This window comes from Cherax quadricarinatus, chromosome 23 (genome assembly GCF_038502225.1).
Source record: "Cherax quadricarinatus isolate ZL_2023a chromosome 23, ASM3850222v1, whole genome shotgun sequence".
Taxonomy (NCBI): domain Eukaryota; kingdom Metazoa; phylum Arthropoda; class Malacostraca; order Decapoda; family Parastacidae; genus Cherax; species Cherax quadricarinatus.
The window spans coordinates 7,194,856-7,202,355 of record NC_091314.1 but is presented as its reverse complement, the minus strand read 5'-3'; the positions used below and the strand labels follow the sequence as shown (position 1 = coordinate 7,202,355).

The 7,500-nt window shown below is 47.5% G+C and overlaps 1 protein-coding gene across 2 annotated transcripts in view; it reads left to right on the top strand.

The window, feature by feature from the left end:
• Nucleotides 1–7,500, top strand: part of spab (space blanket) — a 118,950-nt gene that overhangs the window by 86,956 nt on the left and 24,494 nt on the right. The gene's annotated exons all lie outside the window — the stretch shown is intronic.

Genomic DNA, 7,500 nt, shown 5'->3' with positions numbered 1-7,500 from the left:
AGTGCTCCCTTCTGTTGTGGTACAGTGCTTCCTTCTGTTGTGGTACAGTGCTCCCTTCTGTTGTGGTACAGTGCTCCTTTCTGTTGTGGAACAGTGCTTCCTTCTGTTGTGGAACAGTGCTTCCTTCTGTTGTGGTACAGTGCTCCCTTCTGTTGTGGAACAGTGCTTCCTTCTGTTGTGGAACAGTGCTCCCTTCTGTTGTGGAACAGTGCTTCCTTCTGTTGTGGAACAGTGCTTCCTTCTGTTGTGGAACAGTGCTTCCTTCTGTTGTGGAACAGTGCTCCCTTCTGTTGTGGAACAGTGCTTCTTTCTGTTGTGGTAGTGCTTTCTGTTGTGGTACAGTTCTGTTGTGGTACAGTGCTCCCTTCTGTTGTGGAACAGTGCTCCCTTCTGTCTGCTTCCTTCTGTTATGGGACAGTGCTCCCTTCTGTTGTGGAACAGTGCTCCCTTCTGCTGTGGGAGAGTGCTTTCCTTGTTGAACTGCTTTCTGTTGTGAACAGTGCTCCCTTCCGTTGTGGTACAGTGCTTCCTTCTGTTGTGGAACAGTGCTCCCTTCTGCTGCGGAAGTGCTCCCTTCTGTTGTGGAACAGTGCTTCCTTCTGTTGTGGAACAGTGCTCCCTTCTGTTGTGGAACAGTGCTCCCTTCTGTTGTGGAACAGTGCTCCCTTCTGTTGTGGAACAGTGCTCCCTTCTGTTGTGGAACAGTGCTCCCTTCTGCTGTGGAAGAGTGCTTCCTTCTGTTGTGGAACAGTGCTCCCTTCTGTTGTGGTACAGTGCTTCCTTCTGTTGTGAAACAGTGCTCCCTTCTGTTGTGGAACTGTGCTCCCTTCTGTTGTGGAACAGTGCTTCCTTCTGTTGTGGTACAGTGCTCCCTTCTGTTGTGGAACAGTGCTCCCTTCTGTTGTGGAACAGTGCTCCCTTCTGCTGTGGAAGAGTGCTTCCTTCTGTTGTGGAACAGTGCTCCCTTCTGTTGTGGAACAGTGCTCCCTTCTGTTGTGGAACAGTGCTCCCTTCTGTTGTGGAACAGTGCTCCCTTCTGTTGTGGAACAGTGCTCCCTTCTGTTGTGGAACAGTGCTTCCTTCTGTTGTGGAACAGTGCTCCTTTCTGTTGTGAAACAGTGCTTCCTTCTGTTGTGGAACAGTGCTCTCTCCTGTTGTGGTACAGTGCTCCCTTCTGTTGTGGTACAGTGCTTCCTTCTGTTATGTACAGGGCTCCCTTCTGTTGTGGTACAGTGCTTCCTTCTCTTATGTTCAGTGCTCCCTTCTGTTGTGGAGCAGTGCTTCCTTCTGTTGTGGAACAGTGCTCCCTTCTGTTGTGGTACAGTGCTTCCTTCTGTTGTGGAACAGTGCTCCCTTTTGTTGTGGAACAGTGCTTCCTTCCGTTGTGGAACAGTGCTCCCTTCTGTTGTGGTACAGTGCTCCCTTCTGTTGTGGAACAGTGCTCCCTTCTGTTGTGGTACAGTGCTCCCTTCTGTTGTGGAACAGTGCTCCCTTCTGTTGTGATACAGTGCTTCCTTCTGTTGTGGAACAGTGCTTCCTTCTGTTGTGGAGCAGTGCTCCCTTCTGTTGTGGTACAGTGCTTCCTTCTGTTGTGGAACAGTGCTCCCTTCTGTTGTGGAACAGTGCTTCCTTCTGTTGTGGAACAGTGCTCCCCTCTGTTGTGGTACAGTGCTCCCATCTGTTGCGATACAGTGCTTCCTTCTGTTGTGGTACAGTGCTCCCTTCTGTTGTGGAACAGTGCTTCCTTCTGTTGTGGAACAGTTCTTCCTTTTGTTGTGGAACAGTGCTTCCTTCTGTTGTGGAACAGTGCTCCCTTCTGTTGTGTGGTACAGTGCTTTCTTCTGTTGTACAACAGTGCTTCCTTCTGTTGTGGAACATTGCTCCCTTTTGTTGTGGTACAGTGCTCCCTTCTGTTGTGGAACAGTGCTTCCTTCTGTTGTGGAACAATGCTCCCTTCTGTTGTGGAAGAGTGCTACCTTCTGTTGTGGAACAATGCTACCTTCTGATGTGGTACAGTGCTTCCTTCTGTTGTGGTACAGTGCTCCCTTCTCTTGTGGAACAGTGCTTCCTTCTGTTGTGGGACAGTGCTCCCTTCTGTTGTGATACAGTGCTTCCTTCTGTTGTGGAACAGTGCTTCCTTCTGTTGTGGTACAGTGCTTCCTTCTGTTGTGGTACAGTGCTCCCTTCTGTTGTGGAACAGTGCTCCCTTCTGTTGTGGAACAGTGCTCCCTTCTGTTGTGGAACAGTGCTCCCTTCTGTTGTGGAACAGTGCTTCCTTCTGTTGTGGAACAGCGCTCCCTTCTGTTGTGGAACAGTGCTTCCTTCTGTTGTGGAACAGTGCTTCCTTCTGTTGTGGAACAGTGCTCCCTTCTGTTGTGGAACAGTGCTCCCTTCTGTTGTGGAACAGTGCTCCCTTCTGTTGTGGAACAGTGCTCCCTTCTGTTGTGGAACAGTGCTCCCTTCTGTTGTGGTACAGTGCTTCCTTCTGTTGTGGAACAGTGCTTCCTTCTGTTGTGGAGCAGTGCTCCCTTCTGTTGTGGTACAGTGCTTCCTTCTGTTGTGGAACAGTGCTCCCTTCTGTTGTGGAACAGTGCTCCCTTCTGTTGTGGAAGAGTGCTCTCCTCTGTTGTGGTACAGTGCTCCCATCTGTTGCGATACAGTGCTTCCTTCTGTTGTGGTACAGTGCTCCCTTCTGTTGTGGAACAGTGCTTCCTTCTGTTGTGGAACAGTTCTTCTTTTTGTTGTGGAACAGTGCTTCCTTCTGTTGTGGAACAGTGCTCCCTTCTGTTGTGTGGTACAGTGCTTTCTTCTGTTGTACAACAGTGCTTCCTTCTGTTGTGAAACAGTGCTTCCTTCTGTTGTGGAGCAGTTCTTCCTTCTGTTGTGGAACAGTGCTTTCTTCTGTTGTGGAACAGTGCTTCCTTCTGTTGTGGAACAGTGCTCCCTTCTGTTGTGGAACAGTTCTTCCTTCTGTTGTGGAACAGTGCTTCCTTCTGTTGTTGAACAGTTCTTCCTTCTGTTGTGGAACAGTGCTTCCTTCTGTTGTACAACAGTGCTTTCTTCTGTTGTGGAACAGTTCTTCCTTCTGTTGTGGAACAGTGCTTCCTTCTGTTGTGGAACAGTGCTCCCTTCTGTTGTGGAACAGTGCTTTCTTCTGTTGTGGAACAGTGCTTCCTTCTGTTGTGGAACAGTTCTTCCTTCTGTTGTGGAACAGTGCTTCCTTCTGTTGTGGAACAGTGCTCCCTTCTGTTGTGGAACAGTTCTTCCTTCTGTTGTGGAATAGTGCTTCCTTCTGTTGTGGAACAGTTCTTCCTTCTGTTGTGGGACAGTTCTTCCTTCTGTTGTGGAACAGTGCTTCCTTCTGTTGTACAACAGTGATTTCTTCTGTTTTAAAACAGTTCTTCCTTCTGTTGTATAACAGTGCTTCCTTTTGTTATAAAATAGTGTTTCCTTCTGTTGTAAAACAGTGCTTCATTCTGTTGTAAAACAGTGCTTCCTTCTGTTGTAAAACAGACCTTTCTTCTGTTTGATACATATCTTCATTCTGTTTAAAACAGATCTTTCTGATACAGATATTTCTTCTGTTCAAAACATATTTTTCTTCTGTTTAAACGGATATTTCATGTTTAAAACAGATCTTTCGTCTGATACTAACAATCAACTAATCAACTATCGACTCAACCACTGTTTCATTGTTGTCAACTGGTCAGCATAATTGTCCAAGTGTCAGCATAGTTGTCTGTGACTCAGCATAGTTACGTGGATCACTCTGGTAATCCACGACTCAGCATAGCTACCCGTGGATCACTCTGGTAATCCACGACTCAGCATAGTTACCCGTGGATCACTCTGGTAATCCACGACTCAGCATAGTTACCCGTGGATCACTCTGGTAATCCACGACTCAGCATAGTTACCCGTGGATCACTCTGGTAATCCACGACTCATCATAGTTACCCGTGGATCACTCTGGTAATCCACGACTCAGCATAGCTACCCGTGGATCATTCTGGTAATCCACGACTCAGCATAGCTACCCGTGGATCACTCTGGTAATCCACGACTCAGCATAGTTACCCGTGGATCACTCTGGTAATCCACGACTCAGCATAGTTACCCGTGGATCACTCTGGTAATCCACGACTCAGCATAGTTACCCGTGGATCACTCTGGTAATCCACGACTCAGCATAGTTACCCGTGGATCCCTCTGGTAATCCACGACTCAGCATAGTTACCCGTGGATCACTCTGGTAATCCACGACTCAGTACAGTTACCAGTGGATCCCTCTGGTAATCCACGACTCAGCATAGTTACTCGTGGATCACTCTGGTAATCCACGACTCAGCATAGTTACCCGTGGATCACTCTGGTAATCCACGACTCAGCATAGTTACCCGTGGATCACTCTGGTACTCCACGAGCCAGCATAGTTACCCGTGGATCACTCTGGTAACCCACGACTCAGCATAGTTACCCGTGGATCACTCTGGTAATCCACGACTCAGCATAGTTACCCGTGTATCACTCTGGTAATCCATGACTCAGCATAGTTACCCGTGGATCACTCTGGTAATCCACGACTCAGCATAGTTACCCGTGGATCACTCTGGTAATCCACGACTCAGCATAGTTACCCGTGGATCACTCTGGTAATCCACGACTCAGCATAGTTACCCGTGGATCCCTCTGGTAATCCACGACTCAGCATAGTTACCCGTGGATCACCCTGGTAATCCACGACTCAGCATAGTTACCCGTGGATCACTCTGGTAATCCACGACTCAGCATAGTTACCCGTGGATTACTCTGGTAATCCACGACTCAGCATAGTTACCCGTGGATCACTCTGGTAATCCACGACTCAGCATAGTTACCCGTGGATCACTCTGGTAATCCACGACTCAGCATAGTTACCCGTGGATCACTCTGGTAATCCACGACTCAGCATAGTTACCCGTGGATCACTCTGGTAATCCACGACTAAGCATAGTTACCCGTGGATCACTCTGGTAATCCACGATTCAGCATAGTTACCCGTGGATCACTCTGGTAATCCACGACTCAGCATAGTTAACCGTGGATCGCTCTGGTAATCCACGACTCAGCATAGTTACCCGTGGATCACTCTGTTAATCCACAACTCAGCATAGTTACCCGTGGATCACTCTGGTAATCCACGACTCAGCATAGTTACCCGTGGATCACTCTGGTAATCCACGACTCATCATAGTTACCCGTGGATCACTCTGGTAATCCACGACTCAGCATAGTTACCCGTGGATCACTCTGGTAATCCACGACTCAGCATAGTTACCCGTGGATCACTCTGGTAATCCACGACTCAGCATAGTTACCCGTGGATCACTCTGGTAATCCACGACTCAGCATAGTTACCCGTGGATCACTCTGGTAATCCACGACTCAGCATAGTTACCCGTGGATCACTCTGGTAATCCACGACTCAGCATAGTTACCCGTGGATCACTCTGGTAATCCACGACTCAGCATAGTTACCCGTGGATCACTCTGGTAATCCACGACTCAGCATAGTTACCCGTGGATCACTCTGGTAATCCACGACTCAGCATAGTTACCCGTGGATCACTCTGGTAATCCACGACTCAGCATAGTTACCCGTGGATCACTCTGGTAATCCACGACTCAGCATAGTTACCCGTGGATCACTCTGGTAATCCACGACTCAGCATAGTTACCCGTGGATCACTCTGGTAATCCACGACTCAGCATAGTTACCCGTGGATCACTCTGGTAATCCACGACTCAGCATAGTTACCCGTGGATCACTCTGGTAATCCACGACTCAGCATAGTTACCCGTGGATCACTCTGGTAATCCACGACTCAGCATAGTTACCCGTGGATCACTCTGGTAATCCACGACTCAGCATAGTTACCCGTGGATCACTCTGGTAATCCACGACTCAGCATAGTTACCCGTGGATCACTCTGGTAATCCACGACTCAGCATAGATACCCGTGTATCTCTCTGGTAATCCACGACTCAGCATAGTTACCCGTGGATCACTCTGGTAATCCACGACTCAGCATAGTTACCCGTGGATCACTCTGGTAATCCACGACTCAGCATAGTTACCCGTGGATCCCTCTGGTAATCCACGACTCAGCATAGTTACCCGTTGATCACTCTGGTAATCCACGACTCAGCATAGTTACCCGTGGATCACTCTGGTAATCCACGACTCAGCATAGTTACCCGTGGATCACTCTGGTAATCCACGACTCAGCATAGTTACCCGTGGATCACTCTGGTAATCCACGACTCAGCATAGTTACCCGTGGATCACTCTGGTAATCCACGACTCAGCATAGTTACCCGTGGATCACTCTGGTAATCCACGACTCAGCATAGTTACCCGTGGATCACTCTGGTAATCCACGACTCAGCATAGTTACCCGTGGATCACTCTGGTAATCCACGACTCAGCATAGTTACCCGTGGATCACTCTGGTAATCCACGATTCAGCATAGTTACCCGTGGATCACTCTGGTAATCCACGACTCAGCATAGTTAACCGTGGATCACTCTGGTAATCCACGACTCAGCATAGTTACCCGTGGATCACTCTGTTAATCCACGACTCAGCATAGTTACCCGTGGATCACTCTGGTAATCCACGACTCAGCATAGTTACCCGTGGATCACTCTGGTAATCCACGACTCATCATAGTTACCCGTGGATCACTCTGGTAATCCACGACTCAGCATAGTTACCCGTGGATCACTCAGGTAATCCACGACTCAGCATAGTTACCCGTGGATCACTCTGGTAATCCACGACTCAGCATAGTTACCCGTGGATCACTCTGGTAATCCACGACTGAGCATAGTTACCCGTGGATCACTCTGGTAATCCACGACTCAGCATAGTTACCCGTGGGTCACTCTGGTAATCCACGACTCAGCATAGTTACCCGTGGATCACTCTGGTAATCCACGACTAAGCATAGTTACCCTTGGATCACTCTGGTAATCCACGACTCAGCATAGTTACCCGTGGATCACTCTGGTAATCCACGACTCAGCATAGTTACCCGTGGATCACTCTGGTAGTCCACGAGCCGGCATGGATATAGGGCAATATATTCAAAATTTTGGATTATAAATTGTATATAAGTGTATTATCTACAGATTAGCCTAAATATACTGCAAAATTTATTGACTTAAAGAGCTGGTTAATATTACGATCACAGATACAATTGGAAGACTCAAGACAGTATTTAAAGAAATATAAGTAGTGATTAAGACTTTATTTTTCTGGTTTTTATGCGTTTCAATTAAAAAATACAGTCAATGAGAGCAAGAAAATACACAAATAAGATTATCGCAAAATGAGAACAAATCTGGGTAATAGGAAAGAAAAATTGCGAATCGGTTGATTTGAGACCAACAAAATTTACTCACATAATATTTTCTTTCGTCTCCCCTAAAATTGAATTATTATTTTGTAATCGTTT